We start from the raw sequence: 17721 nt of genomic DNA, 5'->3' as shown, positions 1-17721 counted from the left end.
CAAGCCTCCTGCTAATGAGGAACCCATGGTGCACATTTGGTTTCTTGTTGGTGGGCAATAGCTCATAGGATGTAGAAAGATGAATCAGGGAAGGATGGTGTGCCAGTTTATTTATACAAAGTTTTGTTAACCATTTTCAACATGCGAGATGCTGTGCAACATGCTGAGGGTACCTAAGATATAAGATAAAATGGTTCTCTCCCTCCCAGAACTGGAGAGGACACAAGGGCATTGAGAATGGATCATGGTTAGGGTTGAACATGGGTTGTGATTATGAGTCTCATAGAGTGACACACACACACATAAAGTAGTCCCTCATACATTTCAATTTCCTGGCACCTTCTAAGTACAGGAACTTCTGGGAAATAAAGAACAATAACCATGTAGTAGGGCCCAGGAGATTAAAAAAAAAGCCAAGACTATAGCTTCTTTATTCCATAAATTTTAATGTGTAAAATAGATACCATTTATTTAACATAAATTCATTTAATCCTTAGTAAGTACTTCCACTTGGCAGATTCAAGGGTCTCAGAGAACCAGTACATGTTCTGAAATCTAATGCTGTCAGCATTTTGGCCATCCTGGTTGAATATACTCCTTCAAGATGATCATAACTACATGCTCTCTCAGATACCAAGTGTGCTCCTCAGAACCCAATTGGATGACAGTGGTTTCCATTTCACTCTTTAGCAGCATTCAGCACCAGAAAATATTGCTTCTTATTGAAACATGATGGTTGGGTGCAATACATACCAAAAACTCATCACTGGCTTCATTCTCTGTTACATGCTACAACATGAATGTACCTTGAAAACATGCTAAGTGAAATAAGCCAGACAGAAAAGGACAAGTGTTGCATGAGTCCACTTACATGAAATATTTATAATATGCAAATTCATAGAGATAGATGCAAATTAGAGGTTATGAGGAGCTGAAGGAAAGGGAGACTGGACAGTTATTGCTAAATGGGTACAGAGTTTCTGTTTGGGATAATGAAAATATTCAGGAAATAGTGGTGTGGATTACACATTATTGTGAATGTAATTAATGCCACTGGATTATACACTTAACAATGGTTAGAATGATACATTTTGAGTTATATATATTTTACCACAATAAGAAAATGAAAAAAAAAATCTGATGGGAACTTTTCTCCTCTACAGCCAACTTAATTCAGTAAGAGAAAGAACAGTTTAATACACAGAATTTTGTTTTCTTCACTGGTGCACTGACATATATATATGCAATACTAATAATTAAGTACCAAATATAAAAAATACAACTTTATTAGTGTTGTGGCTTAAGGATGTATGTGCCCCCAAAAAAACATGTACTAAAATCTAATCCACTCCCATGGGTGTGGGAGGATCTTGTGATGAGGCTACTTCAGTTAATGTGTGACCTACCCCATTCAGGATGAGTCTTAATCCTCTTCCTGGAGTCCTTAGGAAATGTAATGAATACAAAGAAAGAAACACAGAAGCAAGAAGCTGAAAGCAAGGAAATCCAGAAAAGAAGGAAGAGACAAGCAGACATCACCATGTGCCTTGCCATATGGCAGAGTAGCCAAGGATCACCAGCAGCTGATCTTTGAGAAGAAAGCATCACTTTGCTGATGCCTTGATTAGGACATTTTCTTGCCTTCAAACTCTAAACTAATAAATTTCCATTGTTTAAGCCAACCTATTTCTCTGTATCTGCTTAAGGCAGCCTAGGAAACCAAAACAATTAGTTATCTATTGTTACATTAAATTTTACACCAAAACTTAGTGACAAGTATTTAGCATGTAATGGTTACTGTAGTTTTGCTGAGTGGTTCTGGCTTGAGAGCCTGTCATAAGGTTGCCCTCAAAAATATTGGCTGGGGTTGCTTGAATTGGGCTGGAGGATCCTGTCACAAGATGGCTTTCTCACTTGGAAGGAGGCCTCAGTTCCCTGCTGACTGCATCCACAGATCCCAGAGACAATTTGAAGGTCCAAGTGTAGTCTCCTTGTCTGCTGCTCAGAAAGGCTCAGCTTGGCCATGGGAGAAAGGGGGGCAGGTAATTTCCTGAGCTGAGCCTCCTGTGGGAGCACATCCCCATGTGTGCTGGGGGGAGGCAGTACCTATGGCTGCAGGCTTTGATGAGGTCAAGTCTAGACATTCCTGCCTGGCTCCAGGAAGCTTCTGTGTCAACACATAATATTACGGAGGCTTCTGCAGGTGGAGAGATCTGAATGGATTATACTTCCCCTTCCTAGTCCTCCTCTGGCTCATATTCCCTTACTGACTATAGGCCCATATTCTTTATGATGTTTATTTTCTCTCAACCTGTCTGCAAATGTACATTGTCCTTCTCTATGAAAAATAACCTTGGGTAAGTAGCCATGTGCCCTAGAAGACCTTCCCAGCATCTGCAGAGTGGATTGGGTTCTTTGCCTCTTCATTTTTGATCAGGAATCACCTGGGAGCTGAGCTGTCACCTGCCCAATCCCTACCTGTCCTGGAGGGAATCACCCCTATTGGCTACTTTTAGAGTCAAGCAAAGTGTTGCTGTGGTTTTGGAAGTAATGGTGATGGCTTCATTGGCAGGAGGGCTGCATCTGAGGAATGATAAGCAGAGAGGGTACCCACCTGCAGTAGTGGCTTTCCATCCCATTTGCTCATCTTAAATATCTGGAATCTGGCTCAGAAATATCTGGCAGGTTTAATAACACAGACTCATCCCCTGGAGAGACAGATTCAATTGGTATGGGGGAGGACAAGGACATGGGTATTTTTACAATTTCTCTGGCCCCTGCAGCTCTAAACTTGGTTCACAGGAGATCACCTGGGAGCTTGTTAGAAATTCAGGCTGTCAAACACAGCCCAGAACTACTGGATGAGAATGTGCACTTTCACAAACTCAGAGGCAGTTCATCTGATTTATTGAAGCTTAAGAAGCAGGACCTCAATGACCCAAAAGCTCAGCCACAAGTGAGAAGTACAGACACAGGTCCCTGGCCTTGCTTGTACCTCACAAACTACCTCAACATTGCAGGACATCCACAAGTCCCTGAAAATGAAGGTGGGGGTCCTGGAAACTCTGAGGAGGAATACTGAATTCCTCTGAATAATTGAATTTTCTCTTTATTAATTTCCTAGAGTCTGTATGTTTAACAAATGTCCCAAGTCATTTCAAGAGTTGAAGAATTTTCAGAAACATGGTATAAACCTGTAGTGGTCACATTATTCTTTTCCCTTATGTACTTTTGCAAAGTTACATTGATCATCAAACATTTTTCAGTTGATATCCAAAACTTTTCTTCATAAGTTTAAACCCTGTAAAGGATGTCATTTCTGGCATGCTATAAAAATTGACATTAAATATAACTATTAACATCACCCTCCTAAATGTATCCAAAGAATATAAACAACAGGGTTTTGAGAGTTACCATCATTTTTTTTTTACCAAAAAGAACACCACTGAGTTCTTCTTAAAGGTTAAAACTTTTATTCTGTTGCTTTAAATTCATCAAATCTTGTTTCTAGTCTACTTCCCTCACAGATTTTATGATGATATGATGGACTGTATAGATTAACATTTCTTACTAATTACCCACTTATATGTCTCTACAGAAAAACACATTTAAAAATAGAAATTTAACTTTTGAAAATAATTCCTAGGAGTGTAAGCTAAATGTTTTTTATTGTTATCACAAAAATTATTAATAATATAGAATTCATAAAGTAACAAAAATAAATTACAAATTTTTATATGTAAATTTTAAATGTAAAAAATAACATTTTATTGAAAATAGAGCTCTTATTACAAATATAAAGAAAAAGAAAAGAAAAAAATTGAGACAGTTTAGTTGTGAGCACTTGTCTTAGTTTTATTACAACTTGCTGCAAAGAAAAAGCAAAGCCAGCCAAAACCAAGCCAGGACAAATGGAAGATTTACTTTTGGTAGGGAAATGCTGTAGAAAAATAGAAAGGCTAGTCATCATTTCACTAAATCAAAAAAGATAAATAAAGGGAAAGGTCAATAACTCCACTGAGTCATCTGAAGGAAGAAGTTGCTAATTTTCAAAAATAAATCTTTTTCCCCTTAAAGTTCATCAGATAATTGTTTAAGCACTATTGTCAGAAATGCTAACTTCTTTATAGAAAGAGATTAACAAGAAGGCATACAGGCTAAGTGTGGAACAGATTTTTAATTATTATTATTAATTAGGGTTCTCTAGAGAAACAGAACTGACAGATGATATAAATATATATAGATCTATCTACTTATCTATCTAAATATTTATAGAAACTGACTCTTGTAAATGTGGAGATTGGCTGGTTCAAATTCTGTAGGGCAGGCTGCAATTTGGGAACTACAAAGTGACACTGACTTCCCCAGAAGAAACAGGCTGTTTGAAGTATAAATAGTCTTTCTGACTGCTAAATCCTCAGTTCTCAATTTCAGGTCTCTAACTGAAGGGATGAAGAAACTCCTCTTATAGATGAAGGCAGTCTCCCTGTTGATTGTAGATGCAATCAGATGTGAATGCAATCAGCCATAAATGCAACCAACTAAAGATTTAAATCCATCTGTGAAATAACTTCACAGTAAAATTCAGGCCACTGTTTTAACAAACAAATGCACACCACAACCTAGCCAAGTTGCAGGTTGACACATGAAATTAACCAACACAACTCAACCAGGATTTCTCAACTTTGGCACTGTTGATAATTCCTTCCTCTGGCGGGGGGGGCTTTCCTGTGTGTTGTAAGATGCATTGATGGCTTGTACCCACTAAATGCTGGTAACACCCCCAGTTGTGACAATCAAAAGTGTTTCCAAACATTACCAAATGTCTCCTAGGGAGACAAATTTTCCCAAATGAGATTCTTTGCCCTAGAATGAGATGGGGTTCAGCATGATTCTAGTTTTTATTTTTCTAGGTGATAACTCTCAGAAATGTATAATAAATAAGTCAATGGGAGTGAAAAGAATTTTGTTAAAATTGGCTTCATTCACTTATTTGAACACCATCTGAGTTATATGTAAGAAACTGAAAGACATATTACCTGGTCATTAGAAGCATTCATGTTCTCACCAATATTTCAAATCATCCCATTGTTTGGTGCCCTGGGAGGATTTTACACCCTGGGCCATCTAACCTAGAAAGATTCAGCCTCTCCCCATCAAGTGGTCCACCACTGGCCTTTGCTCAGGTGGAATGTACATGGATGTTTAGGATCTGGAAAGGGATTCCCCTTGATTCTAATTTAATTGACTAGAGGTGGGGATGGCCATCGGTGTTTCTAAAAGCCATCCAGGCATGTCTAATGAGGAGGAACAGCAAGAGTCACAGGCTTAAACATCCTGTATTATTTGGCTTGCAAAAATGACTTATTAAAATATTTAGGGTTAGGGCCAGAAGATGGGGTATTTCAATGAGACTGAGCTACAACAATTGCTGGATATACTTCTGCGGAGCATGAGGGACTGCATCATGCCACAATAATCTTCCATCATGTCACTGACCTGTAAATTCTGAAACAATTGAATTATAAAATTTACCTCTCCCTTAAACCAGAGATTGCTAATCTGCAATTCACAGGCCAGATTCACATGCTGATACACTTTATTTGGCTTCATCATATTTTTAAATGACTAACATGTTTTAAAATTACTAATATTTTAAAATTGGGAGATAATATAAAAATTCAGATTTTCAACTTTTTTGGGGAATTGATCAACAACACTGGTGTTGTCAATGGGCTGAAATAAAATGAAATCAAGTAGCATCATTTGGATGGCCCCTCAGTGATTTTGTTTTCTTAGAGCCCCTTTCTCCTATACTTGATCCTCTCCTTACAATGTTGTGTTTCCTGCTTAGCTCTTATAGGCATTTGAGTTTAAGAATCCTGATCTAAGCACTTCAGTGACTTCCAAGGATGTTAGACATGTTAGGGAAACTCCAACTAGGAAACCCTCTATAGGACTCTTTCAGAACAGCCCAATTTACAGAGATATCTAATGATTAGGTTAAAGCTTTTGGTTTAATCTATCATAACTATATTATATATTGTTCAAGTGATTGCTTCAATCATTAATTCAATCAGATTTATGATTTGTTATTGACCAAAGCATTCATTCATTCAAGAGACAGAATAGGAAGAGTGGATTGAGGGTCACAGAAGGGAAGAGGTCAAAGATAAGACAGAGGTGGCTTACATCCACCATACTATGTAAATGAAACAAACAGGAAGGCTGAAAGTTAAATTTGGGAGAGGCAGAGAGTTGCCCAACCAAATGGACCCAGAGTGGAATTGCTGTTTTGTGACAGCAATGTCAAAGGAAAGAATGAAGGAACAGAAGGCAGATACAAAGGAAAAGAATTTTCTAGACAGAAGGAAGGCACAGTAGCACTGGCATTCCTTGGCATAAAAAAGACTATGTAGTAATACAAAAATATCCAACACACAGCAAGATAATAGTCACAATATCTGGCACTTAATAAAAAATTAACAGACAGGCAAGGAAACAGGGAAGTAAAATTCATAACAAGAAAAAAAGAAACAATAGACATAGGCTCAGAAATACCACAGATGATAGAATTAGTGGACATGGGAATAAAAGCAGCTATTTTAACTGTAGTATATCTATACTCCATATGTTAAAAAAAAGTAGAGGAAAGATTGAGCATGTTAAGTAGAGACATGGAAGATACAAAATAAAATCTCAAATCAAACTTCTAGAGATGAAAACTGCAATATCTGAGATGAAGAATACACTGGGTAGGATTAACAGAAGATGAAAAGATTAAACACTGCAGGGGAAAAGATTAGTGAACTGGAAGTTATAGCAATAGAAACTCTCCAAATCAGGAAAAAGGGGACTAAAAAAGAAAACGAACAAAGCATCAATTGTCTGTGGGACATCTAGCAGCCCAATAATATGCATAATTGTAGGCCCTGAAGGAGGGGAGAGAGAGAAAGAGAAAGAGCAACAGTAATGAGAAATGGAAGTAATAATGGCAGAAGTTTTTTCAAATGTGATGAAAGCTAAAACATAACTTCCTTTCATTGAGATTTCCTGCTTATTTAGTATAAATTCCAAAATTCTTTCAGTGGTCATATCTGTGGCTTATCTCCTTTTTTCCCTCTGTTCCTTTATCTAGAGCCACACTTGTCTCCTTGCTTTTCCTATTATAGGACAAGAAATACCTGTGCCTCTGGGCCTTCCCTCTGTCTGGAAAATTCTTTCCCCTCATATTCACCTCCCATTCTTTCCTTCCCATTTTTTTTTTTTTTTTTGGATGTATCTGTCTAAAGAACAGCAATTTCAAATCTGAGTCCATTTGATTGGGCACCTCTCTTCATTCTCCCAAATTTAACTTTCAGCCTTCTCTCTGTTTCATTTACATAGTATGGTGGATGTAAGCCACCTCCTTCTTATCACTGACCTCTTCCCTTCTGTGAACCTTGATCCATTTTCTCTTCTGTCCCTTGAATGAATAAATTATTGAATCTGTAACAATACAACAGGTCTGATTGAATTAATGATTGCAGCAACCAATCATTTGAAAAGTATGTAGTAATACAATTATGATAGCCTTTAACTGAATCACTAGTCTTGTTTGTAAATTGGGGCTATTCTGAGGGTCCTATGAAGGATTACCCAGTGAGAGTTTCCCTATAGCAGAGAAACCTCCAAAGAGCCTGGTGCCTGCTCCCACCAGATGGGATAGAGCATCAGCTCTGAGGATGTCTCATGCATCCATAGCATTTAATCCATTATAACTGATATGGCCTGCATGTTACCCTGGTGCCAGCAAAGGATAAATTTTGCAAGGGAACATAAATATTTCATTTACTGGAAAATTTATGCCTCTCATTGCATTTATATTCAGAACATCTGATTTTAACACTACTAAATTTGTTACAGTATCTTGGTGTATGGATGAGGTGTTTTTGGAGTGTTAAAACTGAGCAGCAGCTGCAGCCACCACCACCTGTAACTGATGCAGAGGTCACCCCACTCTGGTTGCCTCAGCTGCTACCTATGGCCTGCTGCCACCTGAGTGATGCCAGAGACTGACACACTGCTGAGGGGCCAGTCTCTGAGTCCCCTCTGCCAGTGCTGCCCACACTCCTGCCCTGACCCAGCCCTGGTAATCACCTGCTATATGCCCCTTTGCTTCCTCCCTCTACCTCTTCCCCATTGCACCTGCCCATTTGCTCTCTACTCTCCTTTCCTCCCTTCCCATCTCCTCTCTTCCCTTCACCCCTTCCTACTCCACCATCCTCTTCTTGGCTTCCTCCCCCATCCCCTTAACTCTCCCCTCCCTGCCCTTCTTCTCTCTCTTGCCCTCAGTATGGCCCCTACCAAGACTGAGGCTAGTGGAAGTATAGTTGTGGCCTCTGTGGTCACAGGGTGAGAGTTTGTTTCCCAGAAAGTAGCTTGATGAGTCTCCAAAACAGCAGTGGAAATTTGGAGAATCCACCTTTGTCCCAGCTCTCCATGTCTCCAATTCTGGGCTCAGTGCAACAGCCTGCTGAATCACAGGGTGCAATCCAGAAGGCCCAGGGAAGATGCAATGGATGAGCTTCATAGTCTGGATCCAGGAAGGCAAGAATTTTTGGACACTAGGTTTATGCAGCTTCAATCAGGAACACATTCAATTGAAGCATTAGAGCTAAAGCCTCAACAAATAATGAAAGCTCTAATTATAGTTTTGGAAGCCTGGGGTCTTTAAATGACAAGGAATTAGAGATGCCAAGGAAGAAATCATCAGAATCATCCAGGGGAAGAAAGAGAAAAGCAGAAAACCAGAATGACAAAGTCAGGGAAAAAGTATTGGGGAACTTGGGCACAAAATTAGCGACTGTTTTGAATACCAAGGTGGGAGTGGCTCAAGTCCGGTAAGAGGCATCCCTCCTGCAATTCAATCTCCTCAAAATTCACATTCAATTCCACTCCTTTTTCATCTCTTTGACAGTAGTCCTTTCCCTACTACATTAGCTTTTGGGGACCACCCTATTGTAGAACCAAAGCAGTTATCCTTTAAAATTACTCAGACTGATCTCATAATGCTGAAGTTAGCAGCTTTAGAAAGTCATAAAAACCAAGACCTGAAAAGAAGGTATGTTGTATAGATTATTTGCTTAGGGCTAACTGTGATGTCAGATGGCAAATAGATGAACAACAAAATTACCTGAAAAATGCAAATAATGACTAAATAAGTGCTATCAATGAGCAAGAAACTTCTTATTGAAAAGAGTACACAAGAAAAATTGTCAAGCAGAGAGAAGAGAATCCAAGACAGATTAGGCCTTGGGCACTTTACAACAGTTAGACAGGGTGCTTTATTTACTGAACAATGGACAGATGGTTTTGCATTTCAGAATCTTGCAAAGCAACAAGAATGAGTTAATCAGCAAAAGGAAGATATTGAAAGACAAAGGAAACTTCTAGCCAAACTCAAACCTCCCACAGCTAATAATTCTCAGGCACCCTCTAACAATTCTGAACCCAAACAAAGGCAAAACAAAGCAGTCAATGGAGCAGAAAATGATCCTTTTGTTAGACCAAACTTAACCACAACTGTTGACTTTGGCAGAATATCATGAACAGGAAGAAATTTCCAAACTTAGACTAGGACATCTCATAAAGGAAGAGACAGAAAACCAGACAAAGCTTGAGTGCTTGGAAAGAATCAGAAATCTTCTCATTTGGGAACTCAAAAAATAAACAATGAAGATATTTCACAGTTGGAAGATCACCCAACATTAAATGAAAAATATTTATTACTTCATCTACTTGGTAGAGGTTGCTTTAGTGAAGTGTATAAGACTTTTGACCCTTTTAAGCAAAGATACGCTGCTGTTTAAGATCTATCAGATTAATAAATGCTGGAGAGATGAGAAAAGAGAAAACTGCCACAAACATGCCATGCAGAGAGTATAGAATACACAAAGAACTGGATTACCCCAGAATAGTTAAACTCTATTTTTCCTTGGATACAGACCCATTTTATACAGTGTTGGAACACTGTGAAGGCAACGATTAGGATTTCTATCTGAAGTGACCTAAATTAATGTCAGAGAAATAAGCTCAGTCTATTGTAAGGCAGACTGTGAATGCAGTAAGAAAGCTCAGTGAGATCAAACCTCCTATTATACATTATGATCATAGGCCAGGGAACATACTTCTGGTAGATGGAACAGCATGTGGAGAAATCAAAATCCCTGATCTTGGTCTGTCCAAGATTATGGATGATGATAGCTATGGTGCAGATGGAATAGATCTAACTTCCCAAGGCCCAGGCACTTACTGGTGTTTACCTCTGTCAGACCCCAGATAAAAGAGTCTAACATATAGAAGGAATGTCTGATCCAGGGGCTCTGTTGCTTATCTCACAGAAAATAGGTGCCCCATAAACTAAAGAATGAAGGCTGTTCAAGGCTATTGCAGCCACAGTGGTGACCCAACCCCAAAAGGTGGGTAAAAGCAAGGTCAGATATGTCTAAAAGATGAACAACTGAAAAGTCCTGTTCTCCCTAGATTGATAACACAGCTGCTTTTCTAAGAAGAATAATATGCCAAAATCCTAGCAACCTGTCAGCCTAGAAACTGATAGGCACGTGCCCAGTTGAGGCACAGGATGCACTCAGCAGGCACCCTTCTCCCCAAACACCCTTCCCTCCCCATGTGGGTTTTTCCTTTAAAAAATGCTGCTCTCAGATAGAGGGCCAGAGCCATTTTTCCTTTCTTTCTTTTCTGATGGCTCCCACCTGCTTTCTACTTTCTTCCTCTAATAAACCTTAAACTCTCTACTTAAACCATGACTTACTGCATTGTGTGGATTCTTGAATGGCTCTGGACCTAGCAACTTCCTTAGTGTTTTGTCATTGGAAAAGAGCCAGCAAAAATTTACAATAAATTTTATGTGTAGTCAGTTGGAGTCATCATCTTTCAATGTCTTTATGACAGAAAGCCATTTCATCACAATCAATCTTAACAAGACATCTTTCAAGAATATACCATATTAAAAGCCATGGAAGTCCAGTTCCCTCAAAACCAGTTGTAAGCAGTAAAGCCAAGGCCTTCATAAGATGCTGGTTGGCATACTGAAAATATCAATTTGATGTACCCCAATTAGCAAATGACCCATAGATTCTCCCTCACATGAGAAGATCAAATTCTTCAGGAAACTTACACATTGCTGAGCTGACAGCATCTCCCACACTCCCTTCTTTAAGCATAATTTCTTACTGACTTTCCTCCAAGATTGGCATGATATCATTGAATTGTTTCCATATGCACATTTGAATTTGAAAGCATTTGAGTTTATTTGGTCTTTCTTTCTTTCTTTCTTCCTTTTTAACACAGGATATGGTTGAGAACTGTTTGTAAACTGAATTTCTTTATAGTGTCATTTGTATGAGTGGGTCATGGGCAATGAATAAATGTACACTTCTGACTATAACCTCAGGCAGTGAAGGTTGAGAACATAAACAGGAGTACCATGTTGAGATTGACAAAAAATGTGTTTTATTTTGTTTGGGGAAACAATGTAAGTAACACTAATAATACTTAAATACATTTGATTGTTACTAGAGAGTCCTAATTTGATGGGTAGTTTTTCATTGTTTAAAAATACATGGGGGAAAACCTAAGATGGCAGCTAGGTGAGAGAGGGCAAAAAACACCTCTGTGAAAAATACTAGATAAAAACCAGAAAGTGACCCAGAACACCAGTTCCAGGGTAGCACCAGCCAGACAAAGTCTGCTAAATCTACAGGTACTGTGCAGTTGGTGAAACCAGAAGTCTGCATTCTGAAATGAGTGAGTAATTCTGTTGAAAGTCCCTCAGCCATGCTGCAGTGTGGGGAAATGGTGGGTTGACATTGGAAGATGTACTAGTTCTTTAAAGAAAAAAAAAGCCTGGGAGCAGCTGCAGATATGACGTGGAGAGCCCCACAGCGAAGCATGGCAGGAACAGGCTGGGCTAATGCCTTGGTGTCTGGTGTGGAGGATACCCCTTCCCACACCTGCTGCTGACTGTCTCAGGCCAAGGGAAGCAAAGGGGAGCCAAAGGGAGAAAGGGCCACATGACTTGCAGCCCTCTCTCTGGTGGGTGGGGAATGCCCCTGCCTGGGGCTGGGCCCACAGCTCAGAGTCATGCTGGGAAGCCCAGTGTGATGGAGAGTCTTTCCTGCAGCACCACACACATGCCAAAGAGTTGGCTATGAAGAATGGCCCTTAATACACCCACAGCTGATTGTCCCAGAGCTGGGAGAGTGGTGCTGTGTGGAAAGAGGGAAGATAATGTATCCTATTCAACCATCTTTGAAGTGGGCTGGGAATGCCCCTACATGGCCTGGCATCCAAGGGCTTCCCCAGAGGCTGGTGCACACTTGTGATGTGGTGCAGCCCTCCCTCAGCAAAAGTCCTGGAAGAGCACAGCAGGGAAGGGGAAACCACTCAGAAATCCCAGGGCACCTACACCAATACCAAGGACTTGTGGGTCAGTGGCAGAGAACAGCCTTAAATCTCCAAGAACACCTGGGAGGTTTATTAAAGCTGCCCTTTCTCCCTAATTGCTCACACACATGCCCCTCATTCATGGCAGACAGCACCAATGACACACCCAAATTAAGTGCACCAATTGGACTCCATAAAAGTCAGATCCCCACACACCACAAAGACAAAGTTGGGGAGAACTGACTTGAGGGGAATAGGTGACTCACAGATGCCATCTGCTGGTTAGATAGAGAAAGTGTGCACCACCAAGCTGCAGTTCTGACATAATAGAGATCAAGTAAAGCAAATGTCAAGGGGCCAAAAACAACAGAAAATCTTAAAGCATATGATAAAACCAGATGATATGGAGAACCCAAACCCAAACACCCAAATCAAAAGATCAGAAGACACACAGTACATGGCACAATTAATCAAAGAACTACAGACAGGCAATGAGAGCATGGCACAGGATACAAAGGACATGAATAAGAGCATGGCACAGGATATAAAAGACATAAAGAAGAACCTAGAAGAGAATAAAGAAGAAATTGCAAGAGTAAATAAAAAATAGAAGATCTTATGGAAATTAAAGAAACTGTAGGCCAAATTAAAGCCTATGGATACTCATAATACAAACTCAGAGGGAGTTGAACAACAACTCAGACTCCTCAAGGACCACAGAACAGAAAATGAAATAACAAAAGAAAGAATGGGGAAAAATGGAAAAATTCAAATGGATCTCAGGGATATGATAGATAAAATAAAACATCCAAATTTAAGACTCATTGGTGTCCCAGAAGGGGGGAAGGGTAAAGGTCTAGAAAGAGTATTCAAAGAAATTTTTGGTGAAAACTTACCAAACCTTCCACACAATATAAATACACAAAGCATAAATGCCCAGCAAACTCCAAATAGAATAAAGCCAAATAAACCCACTCCAAGACATATTCTTAGCAGACTGTCAAATACTGAAGAGAAGGAACAAGTTCTGAAAGCAGAAAGAGAAAAGAAATTCACCACATACAAAGGAAACAACATAAGACCAAGTAGTGACTACTCAGTGGCCACCCTGGAGGCAAGAAGGCAGTGGCATGACATATTTAAAATTCTGAGAGAGAAAAATTTCCAACCAATACTTTATCCAGCAAAACTCTCCCTCAATTTGAGGGAGCACTTAAATTTTTCACAAACAAATGTTGAAAGATTTTGCTAATAAAAGACCTGCCCTACTTCAGATACTAAAGGGAGCCCTACTGACAGAGAAACAAAGAAAGGAGAGATACAGAAAATTTTAACAGACATATATAGAATATTACATCCCATATATGTCTGTCACATTCTTCTCTAGTGATCACAGATCTTTCTCCAGAATGGACTGTATGCTGGGACATAAAAACAAGCCTCAATAAATTTAAAAAAATGAATTTGTTCAAAGGACATTCTCTGACCACAGTGGAATACAAATAGAAGTCAATAACCATCAGAGACTTGGAGAATTCACAAATATCTGGAGGATAAAAATGAGGGAGAGATAAAAGCATTCCCAGATAATCAAAAGCTGAGGGACTTCATCACTAATAGATCAGTCCTATAAGAAATGCTAAAGGGAGTTGAGCAGGCTGAAAGGAAGAGACACTAAACAATTGACTGAAACCACATGAAGAAATAGAGATTTCCAGTAAATATCACATGGTAAATATAAATACCAATACTGCTGTATTGTTGATTTGTAACTCCACTATTTACTTCCTACAGAATCTAATATATATAAAATATAATTATAAATTTGGTTTTGGACTCAATGTAAAATATGTAATTTTTGACAAGAACTACAGAAAGGTGGGGGAATGATGGAGTATAGGAACATAGTTTATGTGTCATAGTGAAGTTAAGTTGGTATCAAAGAAAAATAAGATTCTTATAGATTTAAGATCTTAAATTTAAGCCCCACAATAAACACAAAGAAAGTTTCAGAGACTATGACCATAGAGATGAAAAGTAGAGTAGGGGTTCCAAGAAGTGGGGGAAGGGGCAATGGGGAGTTAAATGAGAGTAGGTTTTCTGTTTGGGGTGAAGGGAAACTTCTAGAAATGGATGGTGGGAAGGTGATAGCATTGTAATATTCTAAATGTGATTAATCCCATTGGAATGCTAGGGAGGGTGTGGAATGGGAAGATTTAGGCTGTATATGTGTTTCCACAATTGAAAAAAGTCTAAATAGATGACAATTAAATGCCAAGGATGATCCTGGATGGGATCTCAGGATGAGGAGAGGAGGCCTAAAGGGACACAGATGGGACACACACACACAAAAAAAGGAAATATAGAATGTAAGCTTTGTATCAATGATGAATTTCTTGAACTTCTTAGCTGTACTTAATGAGATTGCATAAAAGAATGTTCTTGTACATGGGAAAGGTATATGTGAGTTATATTGTTTCTTCAAAGATGTGTGCAGCTTGCTCTCGTATATTCAGAGGATGGAGCAATAGATGATGGATGATAGGGAGAGAGGGAGGGAAGGAGAGAGTGAGGGAAAGAAAGAAATGGTGGTGTGACAGGATGTTAAAGGTGGTGGATTGGGGTATTGGGGGAGGGGAGTTGGGGTATGATGGAGTTCTATGTATGGGTTTCAAATGTTTATGCAACTCTTCCTGTAAGATTGAATTTATTTTAAAATAAAATTTATTAAATTAAAAAAATACATGGAATTTGCTGTACTGCCACCACCAGAGCCATGGTCCCTGCTTCTCTCTACTTTTTTTTTGCCCCCATTTTTCTACTCATCCATCCATACACTGGACAAAGGGGAGTGTGGTCCATATGGCTTTCCCAATCACATTGTTACCCCTCATAAGCTACATTTTTATACAACTGTCTTCGAGATTCATGGGTTCTGGGTTGTAGTTTGATAGTTTCATGTATTTACTGCTAGCTATTCCCATTCATTAGAACCTAAAAGGGGTTGTCTATATTGTGCATAAGAGTGCCCAGCAGAGTGAACTCTTGGCTCCTTTTGCAATCTCTCTGCCACTGAAGCTTATTTCATTTCCTTTCACATACCCCTTTTGGTCAAGAAAACATTCTCCATCCCATGATGCTGGTTCTAGATTCCTCCCTGGGAGTCATGTTCCATGTTGCCAGGGAGGTTTACTCCCCTGGGTGTCAGATTCCATGTATGGGGGAGAGCATTGATTTCACCTGCCAAGTTGGCTTAGCTAGAGAGGGCCACATCTGAGCAACAAAGAAGCATTCAGGAGAAGACTCAGGCACAATTATAGGCAGGCCTAGCCTCTCCTTTGCAGCGACAGTCTTCCCAAAGGCAAGTCCTGTAGTAGAGGGCTCAGCCCATCAAACCACCAGTCCCCTTTGCCTGTGAGCACATCCCTGCTTCTCTCTTAGCAGCAGCCACCACTGCCACCACCAGGTGATCGCTGGTTTCACTCTCTCACTCTCTCCTTCCTGCTGAGCCACTTTTCTCTTAGCCTTATGACCTTCCTGTCCATTTTGCAATGGGAGGTGCTAGTCCTGGGTGGCCCCCATGCACTGCCAGGTTTTCCCCTTACAGCTACTTCAGGGCTTTCCTGAAGGTTAGCAGGCCCCCACCACCTTTCACCCAGATTCCAGCCCCCCAGGCACAATCCCCAACCCTCTTTCTCCCTCACTTCCTAGGGGGAGATGGTCCCTGTCTGATGCCTCAGCCCTGTGCTCCAGCACCTTTGCCCAACTGCAGCCTTGCCAAGGCTAGGCCATTCCTCAGGCAGCACCAAAGAAGCGGCAAAATGTGAAGGTGTGGCCACTCTGCAGGGCAGCTGCCCAGCCACCTCCTCCAACACCAGCAGCACCAGCAGCACAAGCAGAGTGGGGAGGGTGGGTGGGGCCTCACAACTGGCCACAGTGGCACCAGGAGATCCCAGCCAGGCCACCACCTAGGTCCTGGGTACTACAACCACAACCCAGACAGAAGGAGAAAGTCCCATTCCTGGCCCACTTCTGCCTGCAGTGCTCACCAAACCCTGGCTCAGAAAAGAGGTTTTTAAACCAAATATGGGAACATGGGAGAAAATGGCCATTCCTCACAGCCAGGTTGTTCATGGCCCACACTTGTGTGAACAACCAAAGGTAAACAGAAAAGCAAATGCAACTTACCACTAACCAAGAACACCTCTGCAAAAAGAAATGAAAATAGGAGGGGAGGAGTTAAGATGGCAGCACAGAGAGGGGTGGAAGACGTTAGTCCCCTCTGGAACAATACATAAATGACCAAAAAACTAGTATATAACCTTGAATAACTCCAGGGAGACAAACATAACTCTCCACTCATCATCCACCAACCTGAATTGGGAGGAATGCCTGAGAACACATTATAAAATCTGTAAGTAAAACTGTGGACTCATGTTAAGAGCCAAGAGCTGAGAGCCCCTCCCTCATGGAAGCCTTGTGGTGCTAGACAGCAGCATTCTCTCAGCCCAGCTTCAACTGGGGTTTTAATGTTAACTGCCCAAAACAGCAAATTCTCAACAAGCAGATAGAGGCTTTTGGTGACAATTGACCTTGGGAGAGTTGGGGAAAATATCCATCTCAGGATGGGGAGCCCAGAGGATCAGGTGCCCTCTCTGGCTGATGGGTGAACCTGGGAGCTTTTCTGTCCCTTTATTTCTCTGTGGAGAAAACCTCAGCCATTTTCAGCCTGCAGCACTTTGCAGTAAAGACAGCCTTAGACATATTAAAATCAAAACACTTTGATCAGCCGAGTCAGAGAAACAAAGAGCTTATTGATATGTGGTTGACCTCTCTGGAGGGGGCAGAGCTTCCCAAGAGGAAAGGGAGGGGCCCAGCTCTACTGCCCACCTTGTCAGAACCAGACACCAAAGCCTGGGGGAGGAGAGCCACAGGCCACATCCTCTTACACAGGCAGTGACAGGCAGAAAGGTGCACCTGGCAGACAGAAAAGCACAGCTGTATCAATCCTCTAAGAAAAACTATCAGGGAAACCAGATACTGAATATTACCTCCTTCTGTGACCTAAGCCTGTTCTCATCTGGGAAAACCTGATTGGGGTGGCCTAGGAGTTCAGATGCCTAGACAACAGAAAACTACAACCTACACTAAGAAAAATGAAGCTATGGCTCAGTCAAAGGAACAAATGTATACTTCAATTGAGATACAAGAATTAAAACAACTAATACTAAATCAATTCAAAAAGTTTAGAGAATATTTCAAAAAGAGATAGAG

At 40.5% G+C, this 17721-nt stretch overlaps 2 pseudogenes; both read left to right on the top strand.

Moving 5' to 3' along the window:
- Positions 1-2416: 2416 nt before the first annotated feature.
- On the top strand, positions 2417-11238 carry LOC119520808 (annotated as a pseudogene).
- Positions 11239-15998: 4760 nt separating this feature from the next.
- On the top strand, positions 15999-16745 carry LOC119520688 (annotated as a pseudogene).
- The last annotated feature ends 976 nt before the right edge of the window (positions 16746-17721 follow it).

This window comes from Choloepus didactylus, chromosome 26, assembly GCF_015220235.1.
Source record: "Choloepus didactylus isolate mChoDid1 chromosome 26, mChoDid1.pri, whole genome shotgun sequence".
Lineage (NCBI taxonomy): Eukaryota > Metazoa > Chordata > Mammalia > Pilosa > Megalonychidae > Choloepus > Choloepus didactylus.
Note: the sequence above shows the minus strand (reverse complement) of the source record. Positions and strands in the feature narration are given on the sequence as shown.